The sequence below is a fragment of the Macrotis lagotis genome, chromosome X (assembly GCF_037893015.1).
Source record: "Macrotis lagotis isolate mMagLag1 chromosome X, bilby.v1.9.chrom.fasta, whole genome shotgun sequence".
In the NCBI taxonomy this organism is placed as follows: Eukaryota; Metazoa; Chordata; class Mammalia; order Peramelemorphia; family Peramelidae; genus Macrotis; species Macrotis lagotis.
In genome coordinates, this window is record NC_133666.1 from 40,007,542 (window position 1) to 40,031,676 (window position 24,135).

A 24,135-nucleotide genomic window follows, 5' to 3' on the forward strand; every position below is an offset into this window, starting at 1 on the left:
CTCAGCTAGGCAAATTGATGCTATGGAAAGACTGCTAAATTGGGAGTGTTTCTGGTGGAAAGGGAAAAGAGGAAGCTAAAAATAGAGCCATATCATATAATCAGCTCTTTACATATATTTTATATACTATACACAATACATATCATATATTTTATTAATATGTACATTATTATTTTTATATATCATATACATATATAATAAATATAGAAACATTTAAAGTAAATGCCCAATTGTTGTTTAGTCATTTTCAGTTGTATCAAACTTTTCATGTCTCCTTTGGGGGTTTTCTTGCTAAAGATACTGAAATGGTTTGTCATTTCTTTCTGTAACTCATTTTACAAATGAGGAAACTGAGGCCAACAGGGTTAAGTGACTTGCCCAGGGTCCCACAGCTAGTAAGCATCTGAGATTGGAACTCAGGAAGATAAGGTTTCCTGACTCCAGATGTGGCACTTTATCCACTGTGTCTCTAAACTGTACCTAAATACCTGATTCCTTATTCAATTTGTCCTTAAAATCATTGCTTGATTAAACCTTCTTCCACCCCACCCCACCCCACCCCAAAAAGTGTGTGTGTGTGTGTGTGTGTGTGTGTGTGTGTGTGTGAGAGAGAGAGAGAGAGAGAGAGAGAGAGAGAGAGAGAGAGAGAGAGAGAATGTATGTAAGATACTACAAAGATAGTAATCAAGTATAGTATACAGCATACTAATATTAGGAAAGTTTACACTATAATATTATATGGACTGTGTATTCAGATACTAGAATTCATTGTTGCTAAATAAAGGGTATTAAGACCAATCCTTCAGATCTCTGAGAGATTATAATCATGAATACTTTAAGGATCTGTAATTTCATAGTGTAGGCATTCCCTCCACCAACACATATTACATCCCTTTTCTAATTTGAAAACTGGCCTTTGGGAGTTGCTGTGGCTAAAACATTCATCACCTGATGGTTCTGGCTTTGTTTCTTTTCCTTTTTTCTCCCCACAGTCTAGTTAGAAGAGAAAGAAGAGAAGGCTTTGACTATCTTAAGGTATTCTGCCATTGTCAGGTGTCTTTGATAGTAGGAAAAAAGCATCCCCTAGGAATTGGTTGATGTGAGCCATACTGGGTAATTATAATTATAATATTATAACCATACTGAAGATTGGATTCCTTGTGGGACTGTCCTTTGTGAACATCTTTGTCCTCTCTGATGTATTGGATTACCATCAGTTCCTGTTTTGGGAGGTTGCCTACTAAAGGGGTTATTCCTAAGGATTTTACTCATGTAAGTGACCCTTCCATAAGAGTCATGTCAGTTGAATGGGAATTGAACTATGTTGCTCATTTATTGTACTTCTTTCAGCTGCCTTACTGTGAAGGTTTTAATTTTTGTCCTACAAGAAACAAAATCTCATCTTTGTAACAACATTCTTCTGGTGATCCTACATTATTGGAAAGCATAGAATATTACAATCTCCAAATAATTCAAGTTGGAGGTTAACTAAGGGACACTACAGGAACAATGACTAGAATGCATTACCTACAAAGGGTTTCAGCAGAGCAGTGATATAAAAGATAAGAGATTGGAAAGAGAAACAATTAGAAAAGAAAGTGGCACAGTCATGTGCTGAGATGAAGGGATTATCAATGAAGCCTCTAGATCACCCATATGATTTCAAGTGAATTAGAGGAAGGATGTTAGTATATTGACTGAACTCTCCATATTTGGAGTTATGGAAGGACACAGTCAATTATCATACAATACGAAAGTGTGTATTTGCCTCATTGGAGGGAGAATCTACATTGTTGATATTGCATACACACACACACACACACACACACACACACACATATATATCAGTGTTAATTCTATGATGTGAAAATTTTAAATCAAATTTTTCTGGAAAACAAAAGTTGTGTTTTTGACAATAATAACAAAAAAACTTTATGATTTGTAAACCACGTTATTGTCATGGAGGTCCTGTAAAATGGACAGTGCAAGTTTTACATATTCTCATTTTAGAGATAAAGAAATTGTGTATCTGGGAGGTGAAGGGAATTGTAAAGGGTCACACATTTTGGGGTGAGACCATATTAACCAGGGTCATATCACAGGATCACATCAAAAGTGCTCAAATTAGTATCTGAGTGTAGATCTCTAGATTTCCCAAACCAACAATCTCTTTGAACTTGAATCTTCATCTCAGTGCTTCAGGATGTTTGAGTTGCTGTACCCATCTGGAAACTAGGAAAGGACCCTGGCTTTCCTGTTTAGTCCCAAGTTTCTACCCCAGCCAAATCGATTATCAGCAAGAGCTCTTCTCCTGTGAGCTGCTGCATGTTAATATGCAGAACCAAACTTGTGGAAAAGCATTTGAGATATATGGGTCATTTAACTGCAAAAGCAAAACACCAATGAAAAAGAAAATTGCTGACATCATTAGTATAAAACATTAACATCTGCAGGTTCCATGAGCCAGATGCATAATATCCGTTCGTTATCATTGCAATAAGAGACCATTGGGATGGTGAATCAGAATTTATGGGAAAGTTTTAGTGCACGCAGAATTGCTCTATTCTCCCAGTACTGTTCAAATGAAAAGAATGAAAAAACTTCATTCTGGAATAGAAATGCAGGTCAATCAAAAAATGTTTTGGCATAAATGTATTCTGTTCTTTCTTGGCTCGCCTCCTTTCAATAACATTTTATTATTCTTAATAACAATGTGGAAGCATAGACAATGTCTAGCCTATTGTTCAAAAAAGACAATGAACTCATAAGTGTCATTTGGTTGAAAATACCTGGATGATTCCCTTCGTTACTTTGTTCCAAGCCTTGTGACAAATGAAATATTGTTCCTTGAGCCCACGTTGTTTTGTATGAAGATGTTACCAAATTTATTTCAGAGATTTTTCACTGCTGTATTCCTCCATCTCCTTTTCCTTTATTTCTCTCTTCTCTTGAACTTTCCTGCTTTCTGTAGACATTTCATCTAATACTCCAATAGGGCCCTGTGACCTTCTCAGTGTTAGGGAGAAACAAAACCTAAAATTTATTTCTTGAGCAGAAAAATCTAAAAAACAGAGACTGAGTAGGAAATATTTGGGAATATGAAAATCCTTCCAACTCTAAGTAAGTGACTAGTGGTTTTCCCTAAATTAAACAGAATGGCATATGCTGTCTCAGGTCCTGTTTGTCACGGAAACAGATAATAAATAGATGGCACTTGATGTCTATTTTTTTATTGAACTGCAGGTGACAAAATATAATGAAATCCTTCAAATGATTTTTTTAAAGAGAAGCATGATGAATTTTGAACTATTGATTATAATAAGCTGTCTATATGGATTTGAATGTGTTCGTGATTCCTTATATTTTATCTTCCAATGATTTTTTTGGCCATGTCAACTCATGGGGAATGTATCCAAATCATAGAAGGGTTACAATCTGTGTCAGTGGAGGGAATAGCCACAAGTCCTATAGCATGCATCCTTTAACTGTGTGTTATTTGGTTAAGGCTTCTTTGAAATCATTGATTGCATACAATGAAGAAATATACTGTAAAGATAATTTCCCTAATTGTACTATTGTAAAAGATAATAAAAGGTACATATACATTGAGAGAAATAAAGCAAGATTCAGCAACTGAAAATCAGGATTGGGGATAATGAAAGGTGACCAAAGTAATGAGTTAGGAGGGGAGTATTTGAATGTCAAGGAAACAGTTCATCAGATAAAAACACAGCAACATGTATCAGAGTTGCTAAACTTCTCTGGCGGGCAACTGTGCTGTTTACGATCTGTATGGCCTTGGGCAAGCTATATATCTTCTACTGGCCTCCAGTTCCTTGTCTGTAAAGTGACCTGACCTTAATGGATTGACCTGCTGTCTTCTTGGTGCATGTGGATACATAATGTGCCCAGTACTTCTTAAGATTTGTCATACCTGAAGAATGTCATCCATTTCTGGTAATTCATGGAAGGACAAATGATGGCGATGGAGATAATCTAGAAATCATTGTTATACTGTTGGGGGGTACCTTCCCCTCAACATTCCGATCAGTTTTACTCCATCAACTAGTTCTTCTTTGTTCGCTAGAATCAGTTCAAAATAGCAGATAGGGGGGACAGCTAGGTGGCACAGTGGATAGAGCACTGGCCCTGGAGTCAGTAGGAGCTGAGTTCAAATCCGGCCTCAGACACTTAATAATTGCCTGGCTGTGTGGCTTTGGGCAAGTTACTCTTAACCCCATTGCCTTAAATAAATAAAATTTTAAATAATAGCAGATAGAGGAGGAGAGGGAAAGAAAGGAAAGTAGAGAGACAGATATGGGGGAAGAGAGACAGATAAGAAAGAGCACAATTTCTGAATAACTGAAATCTTGTTCATTTCAGTTGTGCCCAGCTCTTTGTGATTCCATTTTGGGGTTTCTTGGTGAAGATACTGGAGTGATTTGCCATTCCTTTCTCCAAACTGATCCAGAAAGCCTTTATCATGCTTCCAGGTCAGGTTTGTATTGCATTTCCTAAATTCCTTATCTAATTTCTTCTGTTGTGTTGCTGATATTTCTTGGATTTTTTCTCCTTCCACTTGCCAATTTGCTGGGTGTGACGTAATGCTGCAGGGTTGTTTTGATGTACATTTCTCATATTATTTATTAATAATGCATCCAAGGCCATCTCTAGTCGTCCTGATCCCTATTTGGCCATTGGACCCAGATGACTCCAGAGGAGAAAGTGAAGTTGGTGACTTTGAATAGCATCACCCTGGCTCAAATCCAATTCACTTTCATGTCTTGATCCTCTTCGAGAATGAAGGATAAACAATTACAACAAAGTTTTGGCATTTAACCAGCTATCAAATCTATTCATAGTTTATATATTTGTTCAGTCAGCATCTTTCTATGTGGTCCACATTGGGAATATCTGACATTTTTCCAGTGATTTTCTGAAAGCTAGGTAAACTATATTTGTATCATTACCTTGATTTACCAATCTAGTAAACCTGTGAAAGAGGAAGGGCTCTAGCACATTCGCTGTGTTATCCATGGATGATTGATGAGTACCCAGAGACAGGAATTGCCCAGGGGAAAAAGGTATGGATGGGTTGCTATCTACTCTAGAGGAACAAGCACCTAGAGTGATGAGATCATAAGTCCAAAAATCCATCTAAGCATCCAAATATAGACAAAAATTACTCAACTGAAGAGGGTCTGGATGGCTCACATTCTGTAGTAATAAAAGGAGTATTTTGGGGTAAAATATAGACCCCTTGGAAAATAATGGTGTCATCCAACTTTTCTATGGGCTTTATGATTCATAAAGTATATTTGTTATACTAACTCTGGCACATATGAGGTACATTACTCTCATATCCATTTTATAGAAGAGAAAACTGAAACTTAGGGTGGTTAAGACACTTGCTATAGATAATCTGATTATTTTATTGCACACCTTTCCTGATCACCCCCATGTTATTTATATTCTCTTCCCCCTGAAATTATTTCTTATTATATTACATACTTAAGGGTATTTCTTTTTTTACCAATAGAATATCAATACCTTGAAGGTAGTGATTGGTTGACTTTATCTTTGTATTCCCTGTGCCTAGCATATGTGTAATTGACTTGAAGGACCTGATATGGCTTTCTAACTCAACTCTGCAGAGGCACAGTTTTAATCTATTGTGTCACCCTTTCAGAATAATGATACTGGGCAGAACAATTTGATTTTTTATTCCCAAAGGATTTCTCACTGATGAGATAGTCATTTTTGTTTTTTTTTTCTTTCTCTTTAGTTTGTATTCATTTAATATATAGGAATTGGGTGCAGGACTCTAGGATTGGCAGCAGCTAAATATATATAGTAGATGTTTAGTGTCAGTCTCAAAAAAGGTTTGTAAGCATGTTTTTAATTGCCTTGGTTGCAAAATTCAGGTTTGCCAACAAAATGTCAGCACAGTCATACTAGAGCAAAAGTAAAATGTCCACTTTTAAAATGCAAATATTATCAGTATCAGTCCCTCTAGACCTGGGCTTGACTACGGTTTTTTTAGCAAGACATTGGAGTTAAGTGACTTGCCCAAGGTCACACAGCTAGGTAACTATTAAATGTCTGAGGTCAGATTTGAACTCAGGTTCTCCTGACTCCAGAGATGGTGTTCTATCCACTGTGCTACAACTACTTCTAATTCGATTATTGACCACACCAAACCAGATAGAATATAGTCTTTAAAAGACTTGGTAAGCTGATATGAGCAGCAATGTGCTTCTAGAGATGTCCAGTCTCTTTCATGGATTCACCAAGTGAGAGTGGGGTAGAGATTCTTTTCCTTTAGCCATGTACTTAATGTAAGTATAAGTTGTCCATTAGTATCCATGTTCTGCATGGGCTTTGCACTGAATGTTGATCTGGGCTAAGAATTAAATAGAAAGAAGCCAGCAGCCAGGATTGTTTGGGGAAATTGCAGTGTTTTTAACACTTTAACAGCTCCCCTGACATGGAACCTCTTTTAACACCAACATTGTCCTAGGGATGTGACATGATTACAAATCTTAGACTGTTACCTGTTGTGTCACTGGCAAAGACAAATCAAGATTCCAAGTTCTGTTAAGAGCTACCATACCCAAAAGTATCTGTAGGCACTCGAAATTGGAAGTGCAGTGGTCTTTACCCAGTCCTCAGCTCCTCTTTATCCCAACACCACAAGATAAATTCTCAAGAGAGTCTAGGATTTGATCCATTCCCTTTAGAGTTGGGGGGGCATCTGAAAAGTCATCTAGTAAGGGGCGTCTGGGTGGTGCAGTGAATAGAGCACCAGCCCTGGAATCAGGAGTACTTGAGTTCAAATATGACATAGGACACTTAATAATTACCTAGCTGTGTGACCTTGGGCAAGCCACTTAACCCCATTGCCTTGCAAAAACCTAAACAAAAGTCATCTAGTTTAAGACACTGCCTTCTTTTCAGATGAGAAAACTGAGGCCCAGGGAAGTTAAGTGATTTGCCCAAGGTTACATAAGTAGTCTGCATCAGAGTTGGAGTTGGAACTTAGGTCCTTTGATTCCAGCCCAAGCATGGTGGTTCTGCTATACCACCTCCCATTTGCTCAGTGCTTGCCCTATACAAGGCCCCTTTGCTGGGTGCTAGGTTCACAAAGATTTCCTACAAAATCTTAGTTGCCTATCCCATCACTCCCCTCTCCCTGCCTTCTTTTTCTTTGTAGAATTTTTTTTTGTAATTTACTCATATATATGCATATATCTCTTGACAGAATGTAAGTTCCCTGAGAGCAGGGATGGTTTCATTTTTTGCCTTACTTTCCCCAGCACCTAGCATATATAGATGAATCATTCATCTTTGCTGATTTATTGCTAATAAAGGTGACCCCTTCAGAAGAGTGAGGACCTGAAGCTCGCTCCTCTGTTTCTAAATCCAGTGCTCTTTCTATTAAATCATCTCAACAAAGGCTTTTTCCTATTTTTATTTCTCACAGAGAGACTACTTTTTGCTTTTTGTTGATAGGAATCTTCTGCTTTATCAAGATAATAATAATAATAGCTCCCATCCTGACAGTAACTTAAGATTTACAGGATCCTTATCCTTATGAGGGATATTAAGCATGTGCTGTTAAGCCTATTATAATCCTGAGGGAACAGAGTCTCAGACATGTTCAGATGAGTTGACGTCCATAGCATAATATGGGGGAAAAGAACAACACTGACTCTGCAGTTAGGAAAACCTGAGTTCAAATCCCCCCCCTTGGTGCTTGCTGCAAATATGACTATTGGAAAATCACTAATGTTCCTTAGACTTTAGTTTATTCCTCTGTAAACGAGGAGGTCTCTGGGTTCCTTTCTGACCCTATGCCTAGGAGCCAGGACTTGAAGTTTTCTCTCTGCTAACACCACCCTGAAAAACATCTTTACCAGCAACATGAAGAAGAGATAAATAATCTAATTAGGGAGAACATGGATTAGGCCACCCCAGGAAACTCTATGGAACTTAGTCTGGGGGGGGGTGGTACCATTTCTTAAAGTGGGTATATGTTCTTCTCTGCATGTTTGAGTGATTTTCAAGTTCTTGGAGCCCTTTTCTTAGAAAAGAATCATCTTGTGGGCAGCTAGGTGGCACAGTGGATAGAGCACTGGCCCTGGAGTCAGGAGGACCTGAGTTCAAATTTGACCTGCAACACTTAATAATTACCCAGCTGTGTGGCCTTGGGCAAGCCACTTAACCCCATTGCCTTGCAAAAAAAAATCTAAAAAAAAAAGAAAAGAAAAAAATCATCTTGGACCTAACACAAAGGTTTGACTAAGGTAGGATCTACTCTTTACTTCACGTGTAGCTGGATTTGGACACAGGAAGACATAGGTTCAAATCCTACCTCAGATACTTATTAGCTCAATACAAGTTACTTAACCTTTCTGGTCTGCAGTTCCCTATTCTATAATTTGGGGGTGACATTACCACTTTGGGGATGAGATATTTGGACACTTCAGTACTGTATAAATGTAGATTGTTTTCTTTATCTTTTGCTACCCTTCCTCTTCCTGTGCTTTGTTATTTATCTCCTCTCTTTTTTGCATGTCTCTGCCTAGTTGCCTGACTCGTTTGAGAAGGAACAAATTTCCACATTGACCTTGTCCAAAAAAATTCACTGTCATCCACATTGTCAAACTTTACCTTCTAGGCCAGGAAATCAATAGTCCATCACTTGTTGGTCAGAAAATGGGGCACATTACTGATCCTCTCCAATCACAGTTGGTCATCCCATTGATCCATTCTAAATGCTTTTAAATTGCTTGATTTACAATTTTGTAGTTGTAATATCAATTATTCTTCTAGTTTTGTAGGCATGCTCTGTTATTCGTCTACTGTATGATCAAAGGTAAGTGCTTTTTCCTGTCAAATCAGAAGAGGGATCCAGTCAGATGATTTCTAAAAGCCTTTCCAGCTTTAAGTTCCCATAGTGCTCATCTGTATGACATCTCACACACATACACAGACACACAGACACACACACACACACACACACACTGCCCTTTCAGAAATGGAAATTGACCGCCCCTTTTTCTCACCACTGCACACCTGGCTACCTCCTTAGGAAGAGAGCTTCAGGCTATATGGCTTGCCTTGGTTAGCTGAGGGAGATGCAATGTTCTGTTTGGCCACCAGACTCTCCAGCTCCCCCTCCTTATCCCACCTCTAGTTTCTTTCACCTGCCCTTGTATTTGCTCTGAGAACCCTCCCAAGACAGAACTGGAAACCAAGTTCTGTAAAGAGGAAAAAAAAACACTCGCAAATTTAGATCTGAAAAGGGTCCTCTGACCAACCATGTCATTGTGCAGATAGGGAAAAGAATCCCAGGGAGCTTAAGACTTTTTCCAGGGTCACCTGGATAGGTAACATCAATTCCCCTGAATCCACATCCAGATAAATTATTGGGATCATCTCCTGCAATCATTAAAAACTCAAGATTCTTCTCTGCACCCCTCACTCTATAGGCTGGATTCACCCACCTCAGCCAAAGCCCTTTAAACCTGTTCACCAACTAGAAGTTTTAGAAAGCTCTATTACACATATTAGTGTTATTGTTTTGATCAGAATTGAATTTTAACACCAAAGAGGCAAAAATTTTCCTAAAGCTATTTGCAAGATTGTATGTCACAGACACTTAATAATTACCTAGCTGTGTGGCCTTGGGCAAGTTACTTAACCCCGTTTGCCTTGCAAAAACCTAAAAAAAAAAGATTGTATGTCAGCAGTCTGACTTGACCTTGATGGTTAAGTCTTAGTGTTGCCACAGAAAAGCTCAGAGACAATAAGTGATTGACTCACAGTTGCACAGCCAAGTGTTAGAGACCAAATTTGAACTCGCGTTTTCCTGACTCCAAACCCAATCTTCTGTTCACGAAGCTGCACTGTCTCTTACCAAGCTTATATCTGTCTTCCTTTGTGAAGAAATTAGTATTATAGATGTTTGACCTGAAGACATGTTATAACTACAGGTCACGTCAAAGGAAGACTAAGCAACACACTAGTTAGCATTTGGCTCATAGCAGTCCTCAGAAGTCATATACTCTACTCATTTTAGAGATGGGTATGTGGAAGCTCATAAAGCTTCAGTAGCTTTCCCAGGGTTGATACTCCTGCTCATTGCAGAATATGACCAAGGCCTCAAAGGCCAGGCCCACTGCCCTATACTGTCCCTGTTCTTATATGCTATTAAGAGGACATACACAACAATCAGACTATATCTGCACCATCTTATGTTTTTCTTGTTTCAAGTAGGCAGTGAGGTGATACAGTAAAGCTTGGGGCTTGGGATCAGAAAGACCTGAATTCAACACTTATTCTGTAACCTTGGTTTCCTCATTTGTAAAATGGGAATAATGAGAGCGCCTCCCCCCTTCCCCAGGGTCATTGTGAAGACAAAATGAGCTATGTTTAAAATACTAGATAAGTTCTAGTTGTCCTTAACATCCAACTGAATTGTACTATGGCCTCCCCTGACTAAATAGCAGTGACTACCTGCTCAGCCTTGTCTCTGGACTCTACTTCTTTGGCCCTCTGGTGGCTGCCGAGTCACAGCCTGGTTCATTCTGTCTGAATATTCATTCACCCAGGCGCCTGCAAAATCAGACAAAGGCCAAAACTAGGCATGATTTGAGGGAAAATCTGAACTATAGCAAGTAGAGACGAGAACTCTTGGGTCATTGGGTGGCAGAGTTGGAAGGGACCTTAGCCTTCTCACTTCACTTTACAAAGATGCTGGTGATGGGCAGGTCCTGAGAGGAGACAATGAAATGCCCAAGCTCCCACAAGTAGTAAAGAGCAAACTAGTATTTAAAGCCACAGTTTTCAACAATAAATACTAGGGTTTTTATGTGGCAACATATACTGTTTCTGGATCCTTGTACCCCATACTCTAGTTCACCTCAGGCAGTTTGGTGGGGCAGTGGACACAGGGATGGGTCTGGAGTTCAGAAGGCCTGAATTCAAATTGAGCTGCTGACACTAGCTATATGACCCTGGGAAAGTTACTCATTTGCTGCCTGCCTCAGATGCCTCAACTGTAAAATATAGACAAAAGCACCTATCTCCCAGTCTTATTGTGAAGATCATATAAGACATTTGTAAACTACTTAGGAAAATGCCTGGCATGGAGTAATGCTTTGTCCTTCATTCTCAAAGAAGACTATGCCATCAGGGAGGAGATGCACATGAATTGGATTTGAGTGTATGTGTGGGGGTGCTAAAGCCCCAGTCTCACTTTCTTCTCCAGAGCCACCTGAGTCCAGTGGCCAGATAGGGATCAGGACAGCTGAAGATGGCCCTGGATGGGAGGCTACCAGGGTGAAGTCACACAGCTAATCAATGCCTGAAGCTGGCACACAGTGGGCATTCAATAAGTGCTTACTTTTCCCCTTTGCCCCTTCTAGGATCTTACATTTTGGGGAAGAAGAGACCTGATTCTCTCTTACAGTGCCCTCATTTTACAAATGAAAACACTGAAGTCAAGATAAGTTAAATGTCTTGCTCAAGGTCATCTAGAAAATGAATGATTGGGGCAGAATTTTGAACTCAGATCCTTTAACTAAAATACAGCACTATTCCTATTTGTGTACCCCACTGATATGTGTTCATATGCTTCAAGATGTTTGGGATCACACCAGCAACTCATTCATACATATTATGGGCCTACTATGACTTCTAGGACATGTTCTGCTCTGCTGAAACCTGGTCAGCATCCAGCCCATCTCAAAATTCAGTTTTGCTGAATTCTGCTCCCTCATCTCACACACACACACACACGCACGCATGTACACACTTATACGATGTGTATATACATGTATATATGCACACATGTGTATATTTGTATATGTATGTGACACCATGTTACATATATTGACACATGGCGATGGATAGCCATGTGTTATTGTCATTGTTTTTTTTGTTTTTTTCTACAAAGAGAAATTCAAAGGCTGCTTATGGTTGTATCTTTGCTGGTACCAGAAGATGTTTATCCAACATACCCCCAAGCAGACATTTTGCAAAAACTGCTGTTTGTGTTGGGGCATTGCCACCTGGTGAGTGATAGTCTGCAGAGTTGGGACAACAGGGGGATGACTGAATTGTTTTGGAAAAAATGCTCCAGTTGCTGAGACTGGCATACATATTCAATTTCCAATCATCTATGATTCACAAGACATGAAAGTTCAGAAGAAAAAAAAAGCCTTCTGAATCAATCCATCCCCGGGCACAGAAACAGTCACCATGTTCATCACGATCCCCTAAGTGCTACCTCTCATAGTCATTTCAGGGCAGACAGCTATAAAATCCATCTCACATTGAGTTCAAAAGAGCTATGGAGACAAAGTGCATTGCTAAGACCTCATAAGTAGCACAAGCGAAATATTTCAGAGGATAAAGATGAAGCTAATAACAGTCATTAGAGAACAACATTAGGCACTGAGATTCTATTTGAACTCAGATTTGTGGAGCCCAATTATCTAGGTGGTAATTTGGTAGCTGCATAAGATTATTGAAGGCAGACCTACAGCAATATTTCACTTTTTTGAATCCAATACCATTCTTATTCCTACATCCATGTGTAAATGTGTATGTGTGTGTATGTGTAAAACTTACAAACATGAAGGATATCTCCTTTTTCTCTCTTATCCCTTAACTTTTTAAAAATAACACATGAGTGAATTTAAATGGAGTATTATCTCCCCCAGTCAAAGGCTGAACAGAAAATGAAGGGAGAATTATAATTACTGCACATTCTTCAATGTACCCATTGATCAATGAACAAGTGATTAAACATTTATGGTATTCTAGGCACTATACTAGGTGCTGGAGATTACAAGTCCATAGAATGACACATTTCCTACTCAAAAGGAGTTTTTTTCTGGTGGAGAAGACACATACATGCATATACACACATATGTAGTTAGAATAAAGTATACACATATGTGTGAAAAACTTAAATATAAGAATATGGGAGGGACACCTTCACCTGAAATGATGGTGATATTCTTAGGATTCCCAGAGTAGGACTCATGGGGCAAGATCTCAAGACAGTTCATTTCTTCTAGTCCTTGAATCCCTTAGATTAGGGGACAGACTCATGCTATTTTGAATTAGGCATAAGAGCAAAATGTCAAGAGAATAAACAGCCTTTGTAACAAAATTGGGTTTATAAGAATAAAATAGTGTTGGTTCTTTAGCAATAGGGTCTGAGCTGTGGTTTTATCAGCATGGGCAGGGTTACCATATTGGTGACCTACTTAGTGTGGTCCTCAGATTGACTTTCGCCTTAATGCAGCTCAGAACTCCCTCACCCAAGCAACTCACTAGCCTCAACCTGGTCTCAGCAGGGACTATAGGCCAATCTGACCCAACCTGGCATCTTAACAACAAGAATTCTTAGCCTTTCTTGTGTACTGTTAGCAATCATTTTGGTATCTGTATGTCCTTTTTTAAATTTTCTTTGGAGTTCGCAGCTTTCAATGGAATATCTGGGTCAAAAGATGTAGACATTTTAGTCACTTTCTTAGCATAATGCCAAATGATTTTCCAAAATAGTTGAACCAATTCACCATTCTGCTGGGTATGAGTCTTCCTCTGTTTCTACATTCCCTTCAATATTGTGCATCCACATAATTTTCTCCCCAAAAATTTCTGGGTGTGAAATGAAACCTCAGAGTTACTGAGATTTGCATTTCTCTTATTAATCATTTGCACCACTCTTGCATATGGTTCTTAATAACTTTTCTTTTAAGAGCTGTTCACTGATCTCTTTCGACCAATGTTTTATTGGTTAAAGGCTTTTAACTATTTTTTTCATTAGTTTTATATATATATATATATATATATATATATATATATATATATATATATATTTATATTGGATATCAGACCCTATCAGAGCTATTGCATACAAATATTTTTTCTAGTTAAGTTTATACTCACTTGCCATAGATGTGATATTTTCTTGATCTGGTTATCTTCAGTCATCAAGTCTCATACCTTTTTATGACATTGACTAATATAACTGTTCATGAACCCCTCCTCTGAACAACTTTTTAAAATTTTAAAACATTCATAACTGAAGGAAGTGCTGAATTATTGAAAATAGAGATATATTTTTCCCCATTCACATTCACGGACCCCCCTCCCCACTTAAAATCTGTAGATCCTAAGCTAAGAAACACTGGCCTAGACTGAATTTCTTTTCAAATAGGGCGGTCATTCCTGGATAACTTATGCTTTCGGATTTATCATTCACTAGGTTTTTTTAATAAGTTATTTCTGATTCTCCTTTATGTTGTCTTCTATAGCTCTATTTTTCTGGTTTTTTTCACCAGTATCAAATAATTTTTCTGATTACTAATTTATAATTTATTTTGAGGTCTAAGAGTACTATTCTACTTCCTATTTTTCTTTTTCATTTTTTTACTTTGAAATTCAAATTGAAATTTTAGGACTTTTTTCCTAAAAATGATTTTTGCTATTATTTAGTTTAGCTCTGTGTATTATGCCTGTGGTAGTTGGGTTGTACAATCATTCAGCTATGTCTGACTCTTTGTGACCCTTCCATGGACCAAGGGATTTTCTAGACAAAGCTACTGGAGTTTTTGCTATTTCCTTCTCCAGTTTTATACAGGAAGAGGTTAAGTGACTTGCCCAAGGTCACACACACTTGTTGAAATTAGGTCAAATTTGAACTTTAGTCTTTCTGACTACAGACTGAGTGCTCTATTCACTTAACTACCTAGTTGCCTTTGAACTGAATTGGTATAGTGCTGAATCTATAAAGTAATTTACCTAATACAATGTTTATTCTATTGGCATGATCCAACCATGAGCAGTGGTGACTAACCTTCCAGTTATTTAAGTTCTGTTTTTCTTGACATTTTGTAATTTTAGCTAGTCAAGTATTGAGCATCTTTTGGTAGACTGATTCCCAGATCTCTTAGACATTTTTTTGTTATTTTATATAGGACTTCACTTTCAATTTTTGCCTCCTAGATTTTGTTACTGCTTTATTTATAGAAATACTGATGTTGTTTGTGGATGGATTTTGCAACCTGATCCTATACTGAAGTTAATAATTGCTCAATTAGTTTCTTTGTTGATTGCATAGTATTTTCTAAGTAAACAATCATTTCATCATCAAGTAGAGATAAATTTTTTCTACTCTTTGCCTTTTACTTGATTTTCTGTAGTCTTATTATTACTAGCATTTCCAGAACCATGGCAAGAGAAAGGGAACAACCTTTTTTCACTTCTGATTTATTGGGAAATATTTATATATTCTCCATCTCTCTGTCTGTCTGTCTGTCTCTCTCCATATATATATATATATATATATATATATATATATATATATATATATCCATACTAATTTTAGATTTTTAGATAGATACATTTTGTCACGTTAGAAAAAAATGCAAAAAGCTTAGACCTTGTGGGGTTTTTTAAAACATAAATGACTGTCAAAAGCTTTTTTTTGTAAAAAAAAGGCACCTTTTAATATAATTATATGCTTTGGGATGGTTTTGTTTTTAATTTGATTGTTAATTATTCATCTAATATTGAACCATCATTGCTTATCTAGTATAAATCCATCTTAATCACAAGGAATCTTTTTTTTTTCAAATAGTATTCTTTTTGTCAGAATTTTATACATTAATGGAATTTGTCTTCAGTTTTCTGCTTTATCCTTGTATGCTTTAGGTCTTAGGACTATATTTGTCTCATGAAAGGAATCTGTTAGTTCTCTTTTTCATTTTTTAAGAATAATTTGTTCAACGTAGTTATTATTCTTTAAAATTTTGATTTCTACTCTAAATCCATCTAGATCTGAGTATCTGGAAGTGGAGGTAGACAGTTTAAACTGCCTTAACCAGTGAATAACTGAGAAAATTGATTAAACAATCTTTAGTGAAGGGTTTACTGTCCATCAGTTAAAAACATCCAAACAATTTGGGTATGTAGATACAAAACCTTAAGTCCTAACTCTGTTCTTATTCATTCTTTCACTCACTCTAATACATTTTCCAATGTTTTCTACATTTTAATGATGTCTATCAGTCCCAACTTCAGTGTGCCCCATGAAATGCCCAAGACTCACCTCCTCCTAAAAGCCTTCCCCAATTAACCTCATTGCAAAATGAGGTGTTTTTTTTTTTTTGCTTTTTTGTGGCCCATGATAATATTTATATGTTATCAGCCGTCATTTTCTCTGACTCTTGTTGTTCTTGTACATTAATTTTGACTGCCCCGCCAGTTTGTCAACTTATTGAGGGCAAAGATTGGACTTTCAGCTGTTTTGGATTCGTCTATGGAGCTTAAGGCTCTCCACACAATAATTTTTTTTTTAGTTTTTGCAAGGCAATGGGGATAAGTGACTTGCCTAAGGCCACACAGCTAGGTAATTATTAAGTTTCTGAGGCCAGATTTGAACTCAGATCCTCCTGACTCCAGGGTTGGTGCTCTATCCACTGCGCCACCTAGCTGCCCCCCCACAGTAATTTTTTTTCGGTATTTGCAAGGCAAATGGGGTTAAGTGGCTTGCCCAAGGCCACACAGCTAGGTAATTATTAAGTGTCTGAGGCTGGATTTGAACCCAGGTACTCCTGACTCCAGGGCCGGTGCTTTATCCACTGTGCCACCTAGCTGCCCTCACAGTAAACTTTTAAAGAAGGCCTACTTTCATAAGGAACCACATTTAATAGAGTACTTGTTGAAATAAGTCTTTAATAAGTACCTTAGGCTATTCCTAGGAATGAAATATTTTTAATTAAAAAATAGAATGAGGAGAGAGGTAGACAGGCAATAGATTGAGCTATTTTAATTTAACTGCTTCTGATAAAGAATTGCCCCCATAAATAACAAATCAAGGTAGCATGACCCTGGAAAGACTGAAATTTGATCCCTTTGATCATCCAAGAATTATCCAAGGTCAGAGTAAGAGAGACTTTGGCTATAAAGTGATGGATTTTTTTAGCATAGAAACCCTTGAAGACTGTGAACTGTGATTTGTAAGAGGGGTGGCAATCTGTTTCTGTGGAGATAGTTCTCATAAAGTCCTGAAGTAAACAATAGATGTAGAAGAATCTTGTATTTTCTAAACTTCATGGTCAGGTGGGTAATGACAAAGAGGTGATCTACTATAGAAAAATCATCTGTGAAAGTTTACTTGTTACCTTCTTAGCTTTTCATTTCCCCTAGTCTCTCCTCATCTCTAAACTCACATAACTACCTTTTGGATGTCTCAAAATGAATATCCAATGGGCATCTCAAATTCAATACAGTCAAAAGGGAACTCACTGTTTTTTCCCCCAAAATTTGCATCCGTATCAAAAGTTTCACAATCCTCTCAGTTATCCAGGCTTGCAACCTTATTGTCATTCTCAACTCCTCATACTCACCCCATAAATACATTCAGTTTCCAGATCTTGTCATTTCAGCCTTTTCAACATTTCTTTTATGCATCCTCTGACCACCATTTACACAACTGCCAGCCTCGTGCAGGCCCTCCTCATCTCCTGCCTGGACTATTGCAATAGCATTCAAAACTATCTTCCTGCTTCATGCTTTTCTCCCCTATAACCTATTCTTTATACAGCTGCCAAAGTGATTTTCCTGAAGTATAAGCTTTACCAGTCCCCTCAAACATAAAGGCTTTTGTTTGACATTTTAATCCCTTTATACCCTGTCCCTCTCCTAACTTTCCAGTCAGTGGATAGAGCACTGTCCCTGGAGTCAGGAGGACCAGAGTTCGAATCCAGTCTCAGTTACTTGCCACTTACTAGATGTATGTTCTTGGACAAGTCACTTACCCAGATTGTCTCACAACCATGGCCATCTCCAGTCATCCTGATTCATATCTGGCCACTGGATCCAGATGGCTCTGGAGGAGAAAATGAAGCTGGTGATTTAGCACAGCCCCCCCCCCCCCCCAAATCCAATACATGTACTTGTCATGGCATCACCTCCCTGATGTTATGATCTTCCAGAATGAAGGACAAAAAATCAAGATTTAGATAGAGATTTATGTCCCTAGTTATTTTCCCCTGTTGTCTCCATTTGAGATGTCCCCATTAGATTGTCACCTCCTTGAGGGCAAAGGCTATTTTGGCTGTTGTTTATATCCTCATTATATAGTGCATAGTGACTGCCAAATACATGTTTATTGAGTGCTGTCTAAAGCATGTCTAGACCATTCTTATGATTTTATAGAAGCAAGAAGTCAGTCGTGGGTTGGCTGTTACTGAGGTAGTTTTTTTATCATCTTTCTGACAATATGAAAACTTTTGTCTTTTTTGAGTTTTGGTATTTCCTAAACACTCCACTTTTTTACTGTAATTTTTACTGTAATTTTGTCTGTTCTGCCTGTGTATTAGTATAACCTGCATGCCCTACTCAATGGTAAAATAACAGCAGTAAAGAAAAGAAACCAAAACAACCAAACCACACCGGAACCCAAAAAGACCTCCCAAGGAATGCTTTGAGGCTGAGGATGTCAACTCAGATTTTCATTTACCATCTTCTTCCCTATTTCCTTGATTTCATTTTGAGGGGGCCCAATCCCTGGTGGTAAAAGTTGGAAACCATGCTACTTTCTAGCCTATGTCTGTCCTTACCTTCCCTGCTTATTTTCCCACTCTTGAGACCCCGAAGTGTCACAGAGCCACTGTGATGTGGGGCTACAGGCAGCAACTCTGTATCATTCAACTGAATGGCCAAGGGGAGTTCTAGAAGTGCTAATTTTTGTGGGTGGGTGGGGGAGTTAGGCCTGCAGCTCCCCTCTCATCAAATAGCTTGTAGTTTTCCTCACTAATGATAAGGATGTGAGACAGAGGGAGAAAATGATCTTTGCAGTGAAATGTCCATCTTCAAGTGCCAAGAATTCAGAATGCAGGCAAGCAGGGGAGCGGGCTGCCTCCAAGAAAAGACTGATGAGCCCAAATCCATCCAATGTGAGACTCACCAGAAAGCTGCTGAGTCTGCTTCTGCTACTACTGGGGGACCTAAAAGGCTTACACTTGGTCTGGGGTATTGCAAGTATGACTCCATGTCCCGAAGGAGGAAACTGGGGCCTAAATTTGGTCCTTTGTGTTAATAAGCTGGTTTTTAAAAATGACCATATAAGTTGGTGTTCCCACTCTGCTTCCACTCTTTCAGTTAATTCAGGTACCACCCTTCAAGAGGAGATTGGGAGAGTAATTTGTGTATATAAACAGTCAATTCCATCTCATTACTTTGAAAATTACTCCTACCTTCTATCATTAGCCATGCCTCAAAGAAACTAATCTGTTGAAAGATGTCTTCATTTTATTCATAGCCCTGACATCATACAGCTACCTCCTAATTCACTAGGATCTTGGTCACTCATCGAAGATTCAATCCTAGGATGAGATTAGAGTTCAAGACCTAAGGCAATAGCAAGCAGCCCAGAGAGGCTCTTGAGCTGAGCCATTATTAAAGAGGTTTTGAGAATTAAGACTAGGGGCAAACACTTCAGCTTTTGGAAAATGGCATTTATTGACGGACCAACTCTTAAGGTAGCTGTTTTTGATTGATTCCAGAGCATCTTAACAAGGAATCCCTAGGATTCTATGTGGCATATACCCTGGTAACTAAAAAGGCATTAGAACTGGGGATCTTTTCTGAATGTTCCCATTCATAGACATTGATTGCCACAAATGGAAAGGACTTTTCAACTCATCTAGTCCATTTCAGTGCCTTACTGTACAAGGGAGAATGGAGTCCAAGAATAGGAAAGTGATTTGCACAAGGTCACCCACCCAGTTGGTAGCAGGCTTTGGTCTCCTAATTCCCATTCATCAGATATCAGACTTAAAACAAGAAGAACCTTAAACCATTAAGCCCACCCTTTCATTTTGCAGATGAAGAGTCATAGTGAAGGATAGCATTTAACCCATGTCACAGGAATACAGGGTTATAAATTTAGAAATGAAAAAGAACATAGAACCCATCAAGTCCAACCTCTTCAATTTAGCGATGAAGAAACCGAGGCACAGAGAGGGAAAATTGTTTTAATCAAGATCATGAGATCATTAAATTAAGATTTGGAGCTGAAAGGGATCTCAAAGCTCATCAAATCCAACCCTCTTATTTTACAGGTGAAAAAATTGAGGCACAGAGAGATTAAATGGTTTGCCCGACATCATATAATTAGTGTCTGAAGTAGGCTTTGAATGCAGGTCGTTCTGACTTCAAGGATAGTACTGCATCTAGTAAGTAATACAGAACCATAGGGGAAGGGGTGGGTTGAGAGGGGGCATGCTTTGCTAGCCTGTTTCATCTTCAGCACCATAACTGCATCTTAAAATGATAATAAAAATGATCAGCCGCAAGGAGGTTAAAATAATCTGTATCTTCACTGAAAAAAAAAATTGTGCATATTTCTCCATGGTCATCTAAAAATCAGTAAGTAATTTAGATATTTTCTTTCAGGCATATGAAGAACTGCAATGACCTAGTCTTGAGGAGGGGGATGGAAGGGGGGGAGGGAGTTGATGAGAACCCAGCTGGAGCAGAGGGTTCCAATTTACTGCCTCTCAGTTGATTATATGCTTCCACATTTCCTGAAATTGTGGGAAGCTGTGGAGGGTTGTTAGACAAATAGAAGACAGACAAGGGAGTAGATTCTAGCACTTTGGCAATAAAAGGAAATCTGGTAGCTAGTGAGCTAGCATTAAATATTGCTGCCCTGGAGGGTTCAAGGGATGTTTCAGTTTTTTGGGAATCTAGCTACTAACTGTATTTTTCTATTGAACTTCCCACACTCCAAGGTGAGGAGTTGGGCCCGGCTGGTTTCCAACTCCCCAGTACAATGCAGAACTGCTATGTCAAATATCACAGCTTTGTAAAACTGATTTAAGGGAGCTTTAAAAATAAATCCTATTAATGACTTTTTCTTTTACATCATAGTCATTTCCTTATGTGCCCCCCCCATGAATCCCATCTTATAACAAAGACAAATAGTTAATCAAAACCATCTAACACACTGACTGCATCTTTTGGTATAGGCAACATTTCCCACTTGTAGTTCCTCTCATCTTTACTGAAAGGATATTGGTTTTTTTACTCACACTGTCAGCCCTGAGAGGTTAGAGTTTGGGGAGCCAGGCCATCAAGACATTTCCTGTTGTACCCTTGGCATACCATATCAAAGGGCTTGGTGTATGGGTGTACCTCTTCCCCCCCCCCCCCAATATTTTCCTGCACCATTGTCTTCCTCTATTTGAACATAATCTCCTTGATGTCAGGAACTATCCTGTTTGAATTTATGTTGGCCCAGGGCTTAGGACAAAGTTTGAAACATAATAAAGTTTTCTATCTCCATCTCAGCTCTTGTCCCTCCAGTATTGACCATATCCATTGTTTGTGATCATTGTCAATTTGCTGGGTGTGCACTGAAACCTAAATTATTTTAATTTGCATTCCTTTTAATATTAGTGGCTATTGCAGGGTTCGGCAATTTGTACTGCTTGTGAGCTAAGAATAGTTTTTACAGTTTAAAATAAAATTTTATTGTGCTTTAAAAATGGAATACGAAAACAAAGCATTCTTAGCTTGTGGGCCATAGTTGGATTTAGCCCATAGCCTGTAGTTTGCTGACCCCTGACTTAAAGCAGTCTTTCATGTGGTTGTTGACAGTTGGCAACCTTTATTTTGAAAATTCTTTGTTCATATCCTTTGACCACAATTGAATAGATTCTATAAATCTCAGATGTTACTGATGCTAGCCAGCCATGGTAACCATGGTTATTGGTTGCTATCTGCTGGGCCTCTCCTATGCACCAGATGCAGAATACAAATTAAAAGGTTCCATTCCTATAACTAGTTTATATTGAGAAATATCTTGGTCTAGTGAACAGAGGGCAGAACTTGGAGTCAGAAAGACCGTGGTTCAGATTCTACCTCTGCCACTTAATAGTTTTGTCACCTTGGACAGTCTCTTAATTTTCCTGGGTCTTAGTTTCCTGTAAAATATGGGGAGGAAGGGAGGAATCATCTGTAGCTTCTACCCCAGATAGGCAAAAGTCAAATGAGAGGATTATCTAAATGTCAGTTGTATTACATATATCCAATAAAGGAAGTAGAGATTTCTTTCTCTAGTAAGATGGATTTGTGTATGTATGTATATGCAGGCATAAGCATGGGAGTAGTAGTAGTGGCAATGGTGGTTAGTGATGGTGGTATTGGTGGTAGTGGTAGTAAGTAGCAGTAGTAGTAGTAGTAGTAGTGCTCCATGTAGAGTGTTGCATTGTTTGCAGAGAACTTTACAAATATTACCTCATTTTATTCTCATAACAATAACCCTGAATCTTCCTTTTATAGATGAGGAAACTGAGGCAAACATAAGTTAAATGAATTGCTCAGGGTCACACAGCTAGAAAGCGTCTGAGGTAGTATATGAACATACAATTAAGTAAGAATTGATCTTTCTTAGATGTATCTAGAGACAAGACTGATATTTGAATGGACCTGAGAACTTACTGATATGAGTATATGCATATGCTTTCTTGCTACAAGTCTTCTCATCCTCTGTTCTCCTCCAAATTGTATGGATCCTTCAATCAGGATGTACTCAAAGTGATCAGGGCTTTCCTTCAAGTTGTTTTTTACATTTTGTGGGGACCAGTCTGTCCTTGGACTGTCTAAATATTAGCCCTGACTCTTGCTTCATGAGTCGATCCTGACCCATTTCTTTTTCTGATTTTATTCCTTGATTGCATTTTTTTCTTCATAGTAGGATTAGTATTCATGGTGTAGTGACTTAAAATTTCTATAATGTCTTAAGGTTTGCAAAGTATGCTTTGTATATGTTCACTTATTTGATCCTTATAGCAATCCTACAAAATATAGGCTATCCTCATATTATAGATGATAAAACTGAAACGGAAACTGGTTAAGTGACTTGCCCAGTGTCATACAACTAGTATATGTATGAAACAGGATCTGAACAGAGGTCTTCAGTTCCAGCATGCTATCCACCCTCCCACCGAGCTAGCTGATTCTTGGGCATAGGTCCCCACTTGAAATAGACTATTCCTGCTCATACTCACAGTATCTTATGATTGGACCTGCCCACAGCTTAGATTCCAGAATGAGCTTGTATTTATTAAGCAAGTAATACAAGCAAAAAGAAAGACAACCCCTGCCTCAGGGAACTTACATGCTAATGCATTCATCCTCTTAACCTTTTCTGTATCCTGGGCCTCTTTGGCAGTCTAGTCAAGCCTATAGAATCACAGAATAGTACTCTTAAATACACTCCATAAAATACAGAGGATTACAAAGGAAATCAAATATATTGAAATACAATTAGGAAAAAAAAAGATTTTTAAAAAAATCAGTACACCTGTATCTGACTAAGAAACACTATAGGATTTTGCATCAGAATAGTCACCATACAAAATCACCCAGAAGAGAATATTTGTGTCTAAAGTTGAATTTTATGCTAGGAAGCTGCTTGGAGTCATTAAACCTCTGAGCAATTTCCCAAATGTAATCCAACCTATTCAGTGATTCTTTTGAATTAAGCTCAAGATATTAGGAATTAGAACTAATTCAGAAAGGAGATTACTTTTAAAAAGAGGCTTGATAAATGTCTTGAATGTTAATAAAACTTTATTTCATTTTTTTAATTACAGTAATAGGAATTGCAAAAGAGTTGATGGTGGAAGGAGCATAATGGCATTAGACATTCAAAGGAGAGAGACTGTAGAAGATGGGAGAAAAAGGAAATACAACTGGACAAAGAAAAAGCAAAAGGTTATTGTTTTTAAAGCTCTAGGGCAGAGAGAATCATAGAGACAAACAAGAAAAATGGAAAACATTCTTAAAAAGTCATTAGAAATAATGACATTTTCATTATCTGTGCAAGGTGAGGGTGGCATTTGGACTTGTTAGCAGCAGGATTCTTACTGCTACACAAGCCATGAACCAGAAGAGTTTGCAAATGAGTAGGAACCTAGGAGAGAGATCACCCTGGAGTTGCAGTCGAAGATAAAGAAAGAGGCTGGTGCTGATTACAACTAGAACTCTGGAATCTTATTACCTGGATCTTTTGGAGTAATACTGATTCCCAAATATAGG

General features: G+C 38.2%; 1 long non-coding RNA gene across 27 annotated transcripts in view; it reads left to right on the forward strand.

Moving 5' to 3' along the window:
- The window catches only part of LOC141503543 (uncharacterized), a 266,282-nt gene that overhangs the window by 193,921 nt on the left and 48,226 nt on the right, over positions 1-24,135 (forward strand). For 24 of the 27 annotated variants that reach the window (XR_012472886.1, XR_012472877.1, XR_012472883.1 and 21 more), the window contains 3 exons: positions 4,384-4,493; positions 20,151-20,264; positions 23,691-24,134. This is a non-coding gene — a long non-coding RNA (uncharacterized LOC141503543). Of the gene's footprint in view, positions 1-4,383; positions 4,499-20,150; positions 20,265-23,690; position 24,135 lie in introns of all 27 variants that reach the window. The other 3 variants (XR_012472880.1, XR_012472874.1, XR_012472892.1) reach the window with 3 other exon arrangements.